This window comes from Symphalangus syndactylus, chromosome 8 (assembly GCF_028878055.3).
Source record: "Symphalangus syndactylus isolate Jambi chromosome 8, NHGRI_mSymSyn1-v2.1_pri, whole genome shotgun sequence".
In the NCBI taxonomy this organism is placed as follows: domain Eukaryota; kingdom Metazoa; phylum Chordata; class Mammalia; order Primates; family Hylobatidae; genus Symphalangus; species Symphalangus syndactylus.
Window position 1 is genome coordinate 33,807,089 of NC_072430.2, and position 14,199 is coordinate 33,821,287.

The following is a 14,199-nucleotide window of genomic DNA, read 5'->3' on the forward strand; positions in this document are numbered from 1 at the left end:
GATGACTTTAATGATCATTGTGCTGGAAAACAGGTGTCAGCCTGCCTCCCTTTCATTTCCTTCCACCCCCTCCTCTTCCCTTCCCATCTGTTTTCCCTTTTCTCCAGCTTTTCTTGTGTATGTTTTGGTCTGTGAAGAGTAATTTGCTATTTTAGGTTTGGGGTAGGGGATGCCCACCAACATTGGGAAGCAAAGATGTGGAAAAACCTACTGTTTCCACTAGTACCTTTTTCTATTTTGTTGAGTAAGTTTCCCTGTGGTTTTATGCACAGATGGAATAAATGTGTCTGCCATTTCCACACACATTAAGGTGGTATGCCCCACAGGTTGTATCCCTTGATGGTTAAAATGATGGTAGCAAATGAATTTTTTAAAAATAATCAACCATTTATTCCTAGAAGAAAACTTCCTGAAGGCTTGTTAACAACCCAACCAATGCTAGATTTGGATTCTTTCAGTAACATTAGAAACTTTTGGTAATTCAATTTCAATTTGGGAATCTCCTGCACAAGTCCAAGTATTTGGATAACTACAGAAAAGACAATAAAAATAAAACAAGAAAAATCATTCATAAAATTTTCAGGATCAATGTGCCAAGAACCTACATCTATTTCTGTTACCTGGTGCAGATCTACATTACTACTAAATAATTGGCCTCTAATCTTCTCCCCAGACAGGCCATCTCCCCAAACAGTGCTATATACTTAGGATCCAGGCACTTTTCTGTACTTCAATAAATTTCCAAAACCATCTTCCGTAAACATCTCATGATGTTACTTGACCAGTCACAAATCTTCAAAGGCTTTGGGCCAGGCATTTTTTAGATATTGGAAGAGAGAACAGAAAGTGACCAAATCAGGCAAAATCCCTTGCCTTTCTAGAGAGCAATAAGAAGAAAAATGCAATGAACAAATAAGAAAGCTGACCTTATAGTATTTTAGAAGATAATAATGGTATTCAGAATCATCCAGTGGAGAGGAGAAGATGTCCTTGTGGGTACTGAGAAATCAATTCTAAATAAAATGACCAGAGAATTCTTACTGAGATACTGCTGTTTATAATTCCCTACGGAAGTCAGGGAAAAGACTGTGTGAATATCTTAGGGAGTAATTTTACAGAAAAAGGGACTCAAGTATAAAGTTATTAACCTAGGAGGCTAATTGTTACATTGTCAGAACAGCAAAGAGACCAAACTTGACTGAAGATGAGTGAATGGTGAGCAAGAGGAGAGAGAGCGAGAGAGGTAAGGTCAGAGAGTTAAGTAGGGCAAGATTTTGGCCATTGATAAGGACTGTGATCTTGACTTTGAATAAGACAAGAAGTGACTGACAGGTTTCAAACATAAGAGGGACATGGCCTAGATTACAGTATAAAATGATTCCTCTGACTGTCCTTTTGTCAGTTGAGTAGAGAAAGATGGGGGCAAATCAGGAAGGTTAGAGTTAATCCATGTGAGAGATAAATGGACACCTGGAATAAAGAGAAAGCAATGCATAGGGGCAGATGTAAGTTTTGCAGGGACCTCTTTAAAAAATACAAAATTATTGCTACCAAGTCAGGTACAGGGGTAAATATTTATTTAGAATAAGTAAAGACTGCAAATGTTAAAAAACTGACAACATGATGTCAACAGGCATCATGAAAGGCCTAGAATTTATAAGCTATTAGTCGTATTATTATTACCTGCCTGATGTATCTCTATGTTGCTTTTTCCCTATACCTCCAGATGCATTTTCCTTGGCCAATCCTTCATATAACAATTTTATTGCAGAGAGACTAGAAAGATAATTATCTTGTTGAAAAAAGTCAAAACTCCTTCTTTTGTTCAAGCATGGTTGAACAAAATTGTTCCTTAATTTTTGACAGTTTAGAAAAAAATAACTGTTTTACAACTTTCTCTGCAGTTCTTTGCCAGGCTGTCCTTGTTCCTGGCGTGAAGCCCTCTGAAGCTGCAGCCCTTTAATCTCCCATCCTTGAACCCTGGGGAAATACACAGCCCCAAATACTGGTCCAGCTTGACCTAATCCTTATCTTCTGGGATTCCTCACTCTCACTCACCATTGCTACCACTCTGCTAGTCCTCAGGGGCTGGATAAGCCTGGGTCACATTCGTCATCACCCAGAGAGAAGAACCAGGTTGCCTTTAGATAATTTGCCCTTGGAGTGACTGGTTGAGTCCAGGTACTGTTCAACGTCAACTAGGGGCAAGTGTTGCTCTGGACTTGATGGTTGTAGAGGTGGTGTTGTCAGCATGCTGCTCCCTACTCCCAGCTTCAGATCTCTCTCCAGAATGCATTAGAGTACAGACTGTGCCTACGGCACATAGATAGATGACTGTCCTGCATTCCTGGAGGGATAGAAAGGACCTATACTAGGGAGGGGTCATGAAGCTTAAAGTTTATTACTTTCAAGTTAAATTCACTTTTGGAGATACAGATGAGGAGAAGTAAATAGTATGTTTCTTTGTAAGTGTTATATCAACATATTTTATAAATGTTGGTGATAAAGCCAAAAGAACATGATGATAGACCGGCTGTGAGTGCAAGAGAAGGAAGGAAAGCAAGAAAAGCACCATGGTTTTAGCCTAAGTTACTAGAAAAAAATAGTTGCTTGTTTTTCTTTTTTTCTTTTCTTTTTTTTTCCAGATGGGAAAGTCTATGGAAGGAGAATGTTTGAGAACAAGAACAGAAATTCAATTTGGACATGTGAAGTTTCTGATGGACATTGGCATACAAACAGAGATGTCAAGAAAGGCAGCTAGGTGTATAAGGAAATCAGAGAAAGGATAGGGAAGAAGATACATGTTTTAGAGTCTTCAACATATAAATGGGTTTGAAATTGTTAGATTGTGTGAGATTACAAAGGAATAGGAGAAATAAATTCAAAAGACTACTCCTTATGAGAGGTGAAGCCCGCTGGACTTCCTGGGTCAAGTGGGGACTTGGAGAACTTTTCTGTCTAGCTAAAGGTTTGTAAACACACCAATCAGCACTCTGTAAAAACGGACCAATCAGCACTCTGTAAAAATGGACCAATCAGCGCTCTGTAAAATGGACAAATCGGCAGGACATTGGTGTGGGGGGCGGGGGGGCTCCAAGTAAGAGAATAAAAGCTGGCCCCCCGAGCCAGCAGTGGCAATCTGCTCGGGTCCCCTTCCTCAATGTGGAAGATTTGTTCTTTCACTCTTCACAATAAATTTTGCTGCTGCTCACTCTTTGGGTCCGCACTACCTTTATGAGCTGTAACACTGACGGAGAAAGTCTGCAGCTTCACACCTGAAGCCAGCGAGACCACGAACCCACCGGGAGGAACAAACAACTCCGGAAGCACCACCTTTAAGAGCTGTAACACTCACTGCGGAGGTCTGCAGCTTCACTCCTGAAGTCAGCGAGACCATGAACCCACTGGAAGGAAGAAACTCCGGACACATCTGAACATCTGAAGGAACAAACTCTGGACACAGCATCTTTAAGAACTGTAATGCTCACTGTGAGGGTCCATGGCTTCATTCTTGAAGTCAGTGAGGCCAAGAACCCACTGGAAGGAACAAAATCCGGACACACTTATGTTGTATTCTCATCTTAAGATACCTAGATGTTTAAAACAAAATAAAAATAATATCAATAAATAAAGGAGAGAAAAATCAGCAGCCAGTGAGGTAAGAAACAAGGAGAGGCTGGGCGCAGTGGCTCATGCTTGTAATCCCAGCACTTTGGGAGGCCGAGGAGGGTGGATCACCAGGTCAGGAGATCGAGACCACGGTGAAACCCTGTCTCTACTAAAAACACAAAAAATTAGCTGGGCGTGGTGGCGGGCGCCTGTAGTCCCAGCTACTCAGAGAGGCTGAGGCAGGAGAATGGTGTGAACCCGGGAGGCGGAGCTTGCAGTGAGCCGAGATCGCGCCACTGCACTCCAGCCTGGGTGACAGAGCGAGACTCTGTCTAAAAAAAAAAAAAAAAAAAAGGAAACAAAGGAGAGACAGAGGAGAGAGAGACAGCGAGAGAGAGAGAAAGGCTGTGCTCTGGAAGCCAAGAAATAAAAAGAAGTACATTAAAAGAATAGATGAACAAACAGATCAAGTAGGAGAAAGACTGAGAACATATCGCTGAAATTTAAAAAACATAAAAATTAAAAAATATGTTTTTTAATAATTGTATTGATGGTCTTGATAAGTAGGTATAAACAAATGTGTTGTTAGAGGACGGGAAGAGAAGAATTAAGCAGTTGAACTTTGGTTCATTTGTCTACCCCTACCTGGGTGATGTTTCTAGGGAAGAATAAACTCAGATAAGTTTAGGTTACTCCTCTTGTAAAACGTTAACAATAACCTACTGGACAACAAACTAATGATATTGGAGGAGAGTTCTTATCCATTAGATTATTTTAGTTGTTATTGGTTTAGTTACTATGGTAAACAAACCTAGAATCTGTAAGCTTATGAGGCCTGGGTTTTTGGAAAATATCACATAAACTATGTAACTACCTGAGTATAGAATGGAGCTGTTTCATTATCTGAATCTTCCTTGCTGTGGGAGGTACTGTTTATCTCATTTAGAGATCACTCTTCTTGACCAGAGCTAGAAAGTACATCTCATGCTGGAATAAAGGACAGGGAGTCACCGTGCTATGCCTGTGCCCCTTATTTGCTTATATCCTTGAAATTATTTATAAAGCTTGACACAGTGAAAGATCTCTGTGAGTCCCTTATTTTTCATTGGATCCTTTTAAGCTGAGAGAGGGTTCAAGAAAAAAAAGAAAGAAAATGGACATATTTTTCTAAGATCTTTCTTGTAAATGCAAGTAGAGGAAGGGAGCACAGCTGTAGGGACAACGTGAGGTCAAAATGGGTTTCATATTTAGATTTTGTTTGGAAATTCTTTCGAGTTGAACAGTTACACGCTGACAAACTGGAAAACCTAGAGGAAATGGATAAATTTCTAGACACGTACAACTTGCCAAGATTGAATGAGAAAGTAATAGAAAACCTGAACACACCAAAAGTGAGTAATAAGATCTAGACAGCAATACAATCTCCAATCAAAGAAAAGCCCAGGACTCAATGGCTTCACTGCTAAATTCTACCAAGCACTTAAAGAAAAACTAGTACCAATCTTAGTCACACTATTCCAAAAAATTGAAAAGCAGAGAATGCTTCTAAGACTCATTCTACCAGAGCAACATTACCCTGATACTAAAACCAGACAAAACACACCCAGACACACAAATAAAATGACAGGCCATTTTCTCTAATAGACATTGACACAAAAATCCTCAACAAAATGCTAGCAAACAGAATTCAACAGCATATGAAAAAGATCATTCACCGGCTGAGCACAGTGGCTCATGCCTATAATCGCAACACTTTGGGAGGCCAAGGCATGTGAATCACTCTAGCCTAGGAGTTTGAGACTAGCCTGGGCAACAAGGCAAACTCTGTCTCTACAAAAAAAATACAGAAAACTAGCCCAGTGTGGTGGTGAATGCCTGTAGTCCCAGCTACCTGGGAGGCTGAGGTGGGAGGATTACCTGAGCCTGGGAGGTCGAGGTTGCAGTGAGCTGTGATCACACCATTGCACTCCAGCCTGAGTGACAGATTGAGACCCTGTATCAAAAAAAAAAAAAAAAAAGATCTTTTATCATGATCAAGTGAAATTCATCCCAGGGATGAAAGGATGTCTCTATATGTGCAAATCATTAAGCATACATCACATTAAGAGAATCAAGGACAAAAATCATATGATTATTTCAGTGGATGCTGAAAAAGCATTCAATAAAATCCAACATCTCTTCATGATAAAAACTGGATATAAAAGGAACATACTTCAACACAAAGAAGGCCACATATGACAAATCTACAGCATATTGAAGAGGAAAAATTGAAAGCTTTTCTTCAACTTTTCTTCAACTTGACCTGGAACAAGACAAGAATGCCTACTTTCACTACTTTTACTAAATATACTACTGGAAGTTTTAGGCAAAACAATTAAGCAAAAGAAATAAGTAAAGGGTATCCAAATTTAAAAAGATAAAGTCAAATGGTCCCTGTTTGCAGACTATATAATCATATATGTAGAACCCCACATACTACACACACACACACGCGCGCACACACACACACACACACACAAAACCTGTTGGAAATAACAAATAAATTTAGTAAAGTTGCAGGATACAAAATCAACATACAAAAGTCAGTAGCATTTCTACACATCAGTGCAAACTATTTGAAAAAAAACTCAAGAAATAATTCCAGTTATACTAGCTACAAAAAACCACCCCAAAAATCTAGAAATAAGTTTAACAAAAGAAGTCAAATATCTCTGCAATAAAAATTATAAAACATTGATGAAATACATTATAGAGGCCACGAATAAATGGAAACATCTCATTTTCATGGATTGGAAGAGTTAATATAGTTAAAATATTTATATTATCTATAAGAATTAAAATCAGGAAAAAAAAACCCTGCTCTCAGAAATGTTTACATGTATTACCCAAAATAATGAACTACAATTATTATAGCAGAATCATTATTTGTAATAATTTCGAACTGGAAACCACCCAAATACACATCAACTGTAGAATGGATAAATCAATTAGGATATAGTCACATAGGAGATTATCATATAGCAAATGGGAATGAACAATCTACAGAAACATGCAACAGTATGAATGGGTTTTAGAAACTTCATGGTAGAGAAAAGAATTAAGGTACAAAAGGTTTGTGAAGTATTAATGTAAAGTAAAATATATTTATATAAGATACTATATATATAGTGTATTTGTATAAAGTACAAAAATATATTTAAAAATCTATTTTGTCAAGTCAGGATACCAGTTACCCTTGAAGGGCTAGTTACTGGAAGTGGGGAAGAAAGGGAACTCTAGAGTACTTGCAATGTTTTATTTCTTGACATAGGTTCATTATTGAGTCCAGCTTTTGAAAATTGTTGAGGTATAGTATGAATTTAGTAAAGTGGGTTTTAGAATGGGTTTTAGAAACTTCATGGTAGGATCCAGGCATTTTTCTGTACTTCAATAATTAAAAAAAAACAATAGGCATACAAGTGGACATACAGTTACTCCACTTTTTTTTTTTATTTTTTTATTTTTTAGATGGTGTATAGCTCTGTCGCCCAGGCTGGAGTGCAGTGGTGTGATCTCGGCTCACTGCAAGCTCTGCCTCCCGGGTTCACACCACTCTCCTGCCTCAGCCTCCCAAGTAGCTGGAACAACAGTCACCCACGACCATGCCTGGCTAATTTTTTTGTATTTTTAGTAGAGACGGGGTTTCACCATGTTAGCCAGGATGGTCTTGGTCTCCTGACCTCGTGATCTGCCCTCCTAGGCCTCCCAAAGTGCTGGGATTACAGGCATGAGCCACCACGCCTGGCCGACTCAACATTTTTATCCCATTTAAATGACCTAATTAAATTGGGCCCTCATAACAGCAAACTTCATAACTAAAGGAGTGCAGCAGAAAAGCAAGATGTCATTTTTTGTTGTTGTTGTTGTTTTTGTTATTTTCTTGAGATGGAGTCTCGCTCTGTCTCCCAGGCTGAAGTGCAGTGGTGCAATCTCAGCTCACTGTAACCTGCACCTCTTGGGTTCAACCTCCTGCCTCAGCCTCCCGAGCAGCTGGGACTACAGGTGCGTGCCACCATGCCCAGCTAATTTTTGTATTTTTAGTGGAGACAGGGTTTCACTATGTTAGCCAGGTTGGTCTCGAACTCCTGACCTTGTGATCCACCCGCCTCAGCCTCCCAAAGTGCTGGGATTACAAATGTGAGCCACTGCACCTGGCTGGATGTAGTTATTTTAAGGCTTTATCTCATCTTCCATCTTTAGTCCTCCAGATAGGAAATTCTCTCAGCTGAGCGTTCTTGCTTCAAAAGAATAGTACTGTTAATGATGCAGTAGTAGTCATACTGTTTAGATTATGCCTTGGCTGAAGTAGGTCCCTATCAAAGGAAATTATTCTATTAATAGCCATGCTATATGTATAATTCTTAATTCATAATTGGTAAAGTTGGGAGTATGATATAGCAGCTCCTCCCTTTGTAAAAAGCCATACTTTTTCCCTCCAACCACTTAAAATAAAAAGTAGGCCCTTCTCTTTGCTATATAGCTATCAAATTATAACATTTTACATTAAGTAAAAATAACCTGAATTATTTTTTGACTTACTTATTTAAAATGTTGACTAATTACCAAGACTGTTTTTAAGAGCCTGTAAAAGTTTAAGCTGGCTTAGAGACTCAATGAACCAGCATGTAAAATCTCAGCATTCTTAAAGTTAGAACAATGAGAAACAGCCTAGTGTTGATACTTTTTCTGTTGAAAATTATACTCACTATTCACAAATTAGTTTAATGATTGTGTTCAGTGTTCTCATTTTTAAAGGTGAAATAAACATAACCCTGAATTTTGAGAAGGATTATGTGGCCATGGGTAGATGTATGTGGAAAGAAAGGTGAGATCACGTAAAGTGGTGGTAAAAATGGTTAGCCCAGTAATTTTACAGTCAAGCGAAGACATGGAAATGTCAGGTTAAGTAACACAAAGATACATGGATACTAAACGATACAAGAATGGGGTAGAATATAAAGGTAAGGAATTAAATGGAGAAATCTATGGTGTTATATTGGATAAGGAAGGGAAGACTATGGAAATATGTGAAGTATTGTTTTTGTTTGCTTTTAGCAAGATGAGCTGGATGGAGCAGATGGTCAGATTGGCCCTGTATCTATCAATTATATTATTTGCATGATGGTAAGGTAGGGAGAAGTTGCAGGTGCTCACTGAGAAAATTTTGATGAATGCTTTATAATGGCTTACTTATGAATGAATATAATTGTCTTTTTTTTTTTTTTTTGCCCAGCAGGTAGTTGGAGGAAAGCATTAACAATATTTAGAAGCAGAAAGCTGTTGATATGGTTTGGCTTTGTGTCCCACTTGAATCTCATGTTGAATTATAATCCCATAATCCCCACATGTCATGGTAGGAACCTGATGGGAGGTAATCGAATCATGGGGGCAGTTTTCCCCCATGCTGTTATAGTGATAGTGAGTGAGTTCTCACAAAATCTGATAGTTTTATAAGTTCCTGGCATTTACCCTGCTGGCACTCATTCTCTCTCCGGCTGGCTTGTGAAGAGGTGCCTCCCACCATGATTGTAAGTTTCCTGAGGCCTCCCCAGCCATGAAGAACTGTAAGTCAATTAAACCTTTTTTCTTTATAAATTACCCAGTCTCAAGTATTTCTTCGTAGCAGCATGAGAACAGGCTAATACAGTTGTTATAAGATATTCCTGACACTCATTCAATGAAACATTGACTCTTCTGTAGATCGCCATGTAATATGTATAATTCTCAATTATTATCCTAATCCTCAGGAGGAGACAGACATTTAGCAAATTTCGGAACAAGGGATTTGACAGTAGGGAAAAAAGTTAGAGCTGGAATCCACTGCCAGTTACAACAAAGAGAGGGCCTTTTAGTCACAGAAATGAAAATAGAGTTTAAGTATAGGGATTAGGGTGTGTCCTCCAGGCTAGGACAGCAAAAATGGTAGAGTTCTTCTAAATGAGTATAAGCTGCTCTGGCCTCAGGTCCTGGGATAATAAGAATTAAATGTTGTTAAAGTCCTGATGTTGAGAGGACAATTTCTAGCAGTAAGAGAAAGGGATGGAGAAGTTGAGAACCAGGCTGGCCCTATGGTTTCAAGTAGAAAGTCCCATGGCACTTTGTGATGGTTAATTTTATGTGTATTTCTGGATGAGATTAATATTTAAATTAGTGAACTGTGAGTAAGCAGACTGCCCTTGATAATGTGAGTGGGCTTTATCCAATCACTTAAAAGCCTAAATAGAGCAAAAGGACTAGCCTCCCCAGGAACAAAGGAATTCCCCAGCAGACTGCCTTTGGACCTCATCTGCTCAATCAGCTCTCTTGGGTCTCAAGCCTACCAGCCCATAATGCATATTTGCATTTGCCAGTTTCCATAATTGTAAAACCCAATTCCTTATAATATCTATCATCTATCTATGTATCTATGTATTTATGTATCTATGTATCTATTTATCTATCTATATACACACATAATTAATATTATATATTACTTGGGGGTCTGCACAGCTGCTCAGGACTATATATTTTTTAACATGTACTCAAAAATAGAATTGGGTTTGATTTATTGAATAAATAAAAAGTATGAAGTAAGCATGTTTCAGAGGTATTCATTTTTATATTACAAAATAAAAATGAATCAATCTGAAAAATACATCATTTCAGCTAATGTGAAAGATGCTAAGTCTAGAAAAGAAATCTTAATTTACCATGCCTAGCCCAACTTCCTAAGCTCTAGTTTTGACTACTTCAGTTTACATCATATGTGTTTCCTTTCATAGTTGCTGAGGAAGTAGGAAGTACAGTAGCCACCGAGAGATAGCCACCATTCTCATCGATAATGAGCATAGTTGTAGTCTACCAATATCTTAGTACATTAAATCACTTAACTATCACAGGAAGACTATGGGGGGGGGGGGGATTAGATTTAAGAAAAGCCGAGAAATTCCTGAAAAAACCTGCATGTCAGAACTCACATAAAAGCAAATGAAGCATTAACATTGTAGACAGACTAATACCTGCTTTAAAACTAAGATTTAAAAATAATGTAGTTTACCAATATCTTTCCCAGTGTTAATACCATGGACACAAATTTTAAAAAGTGCCAAAATACCTCAAACCACCAAAAACAACCCCTTAAAAAATGTGTTAACTTTGAAACTTTGTTTAAATACTTCCTCTTTAATGCTCTGTTCCTAGTTCCACAGAGAAAAAATTTTTAGGAATTAATATTTCCCTCAGGGGAAATGTGCACCTGATTTTTTTTTCCTAGAAAGTCTGTGATATGCAATGTCTTGCAGACCTCTTAAGGATATCAAGTTTTCACACATTGAAAGGGCAAAGGGAATAGGGACCTCTACCACAGTAGTATAATGGAGGTTGTTATCTGAAGTACAGGGGTCAGTGAAACCAATATTTTACTTTTAGCCTCTTCCCCTCAAGACATCAGAGGGTTTGTGTTGAACTAAGATGCTATGCCTCTGCCGACGGGGCCTTAACACAAAGCTCAATCTTTCACCGGTGGTGGCAATGGCAGAAGCGGAAGTGTTCTGTCAGCAATTATTGTTTCCCAGTTGCCTTGAGAGATTTTATATTATTCTTTAATTTCTAAAAAAAAATTTTAAATAGTTAATATGTATTAGTTTGATAGGGCTGCTGTAACAAAGTACCACAAACTAACTGGCTGGTATAAACAATGGAAATTTACTGTCTTACAGTTCTGGAGCCTGGAAGTTTGAAATTAAGGTGTTAGCAAGGTTGATTCCTTCTGAGATTCGTGAGGAAGGATCTGTTCCAGGCTTGTAGATGGCCCTTTTCGTGTTCACATGGCACTCTACCTAAATGTGTATCTGTCTCATTTCCCCTTTAAGTAAGAATGCATTCTAATGATCTCACTGTAACTTGACTCAGTCTAACTTGATTGCCTCTGTAAAGATCCTATCTACAAAAAAGATCACAAGCTAAAATACTGGGTCTTGGGACGACAACATCTCAACTTGGTAGGGGACACAATTTGACCATAACAGTGAGTCTGTCAAAGAGAATGCATGGACTGACTTCCAGTTCACCATGAGTGTCCAGACAATATTTTTATGCTAAGCTATCTTAACATCTATAACTTTAAACTCTGATCATTTGTTAGGTGTTTCCATGTGACAGGCATTGTTAGTCATTTTTCCATAAATGTACATATAAAGATAAACATATATGCATGCATATATTTATGTATTTATAAATATATTTTTTAATGCAAATCTTTATAGGTCAAAATTGTTATGTTTAACAAATAAGGGAATTAGTCTATGAGAGATGAAGTAAATTTCAAAAAGTTATAGGACAAAGAAGTAATCGAGTCAAGGTTTAAACTGAGCTTTGTCTTACACCGAAGCTGATATTCTACAGCCTCTACAGGGCTATTTTATGTACTTTCACCTTATTCTTTCTTTTTTCTTTTAACTTTGTTGTAAAGATAGAATCTCATTTTGTCACCCAGGGTGGAGTGCTGTGGTGCGACCTGCGCTTACTGCAACCACAACCTCCCAGGTTCAAGTGATTCTCCTGCCTCAGCCTCCCAAGTAGATGGGATTACAGGCATGCACCAACTTGCCCGACTAATTTTTGTATTTTTAGTAGAGACAGGGTTCCACCGTGTTGGGCAGGCTAGTCTTGAGCTCCTGACCTCAGGCGATCTGCCCACCTCAGCCTCCCAAAGTCCTGGGATTTCAGAGGTGAGCCACCATGCCTAGAACTTTCACTTTATTCTTGTGTGTGTGTGTGTGTGTGTGTACTTTCTGTGAGTCAGATGCTATTTATACATGATATGATCTAGAAATTTTAAAGCTGGTATTAGTCTCTCTTCAATGTGAATGCTTCATTTGCTTTTATGTGAGTTCTGACATAGAGGTTCTTTCAGGAATTCCTCAGCTTTTCTTAAATCTAATCCTACCCCATAGTCTTCCTGTGACAGTTAAGTGATTTAATGTGTTAACACTCTGTGTTTTGAATTGGTCATCAATTGAAACATCTAAGTGTTTTAACACAGTAACAGTTTATTTCTCATTCACATTACATTAGGTTGGTGCAAAAGTAATCGCGGTTTCTGCCTTTACTTTTAATCTGAAAAACCGCGATTACTTTTGCACCAACCTAATAGCTCCATGCAGGTTGAAGAATGGAGTGGATCTCAGTGATTTCAGTCATTCATTTACATAGTCATTCAGAAACCCCAGTTCCTTCCATGTAGTGGTTCTGCCATCCCTCAAGTTTTTAAGGCTGACATGTTTTCAGCATCTTGTTGATAAAAAAGAGAAGAGTGAGAATATAGAGAGAATTGCACTGGATGTTTTTAGGGGCAGAGTTTGGAGTTGCATATATCATTTCCATCAATATTCCACTTGCTATAATTTAGTTCCATGGCAAGGTTAGGTGAAAAATTTAAAAGCAAAAGGGAATGAGAGAATAGGAAACAACTAGTCAATTTTCTACAAATGCTTAGAGAAGAAAAGCTTAAGTGAGAGCTCAATACTGGAATTAAGATCCATTGTTTATTAAGATTGATAAGCCTGTAAAGTCTTCATGACACAGCTAAACAAAGAAAATGAATTCCACTATCCAGGATGTGTTAAAAAAAAGAATTGTCTGATGATCTAATTTATATTATTGAGTATATAAGGAAAAAAATACATGGTCTTTGCCCTTAAAGAATATATATTTTCAAAATTTGAAATTTCAACAGTAAAAATATATATCCGATTTATATTCATTAAGGTATTTTTATACAAATATTATCTAGGACTAGTTGGGTGTTAACATCTTAAAAAAAAGAAAGTTAGTTCCTTTTTACTAATTTGCACATTAGATAGTTCCTTTTTCTTTATAATACAATTTCATAAACTTCATCAATAAGAATATATTTAAACTCAGAACAAAAACAGGCAGAACTGACTTAACTCAGGTTGGATTCCAGCAGGAAATAGTTGAGAAATTGCAACACGGATCAGTAGAAAGAGATGAGAAAATTGGATAAAAAGTGATCGGAACAAATGCACATAATCATGTAAATAAAGCAAGATTGTAATGGAATGGTTTTTAGAAGAAATGGTAATTCAGCATATGATTTATACTGGGGAAGAAAAAGGAAATTTGCCTAAGAGAAAGATGTGTACCTAGCAGAAACTAGAGAATAGTAATACACTAAAGATTTAGTTGTAGACATGAGGAATAGTATAGGTAGGCGGTATTAAGAAGGTTATTTTGTGCAGAAAACTAGAAAAAGTCTAGTCTACGGATTTCTATGCACCACGACAAGGAGTTCCCAACTAATCTGAAATTCTGATGACTGTGAAGTTTAGTGTTTACTCTGGATAAAGGGCTGAATGTTGGCTTAGAGAAGACTAGGTGCTTGAGGCTATCAAAAAGTCTTAGATATGGGAGCACAGTGCAAACAGAGATAAACTACCCATGATCATGTCTCCAAAGCTATGATATCTGTAGAAAAAAAAATGAAACCTGTACAAAAAACACACTGAAGTGTCATTTTTAAGTAGAACCGTCTCTTGACTCTTTCTTCAT

General features: G+C 37.7%; 1 long non-coding RNA gene across 1 annotated transcript in view; it reads left to right on the forward strand.

Moving 5' to 3' along the window:
• Positions 1–3,211, forward strand: part of LOC134737441 (uncharacterized) — a 37,941-nt gene extending 34,730 nt beyond the window's left edge. Inside the window, exon 3 of the long non-coding RNA XR_010122341.1 lies at positions 2,646–3,211. This is a non-coding gene — a long non-coding RNA (uncharacterized lncRNA). The remainder of the gene's footprint in view (positions 1–2,645) is intronic.
• Positions 3,212–14,199: the final 10,988 nt, after the last annotated feature.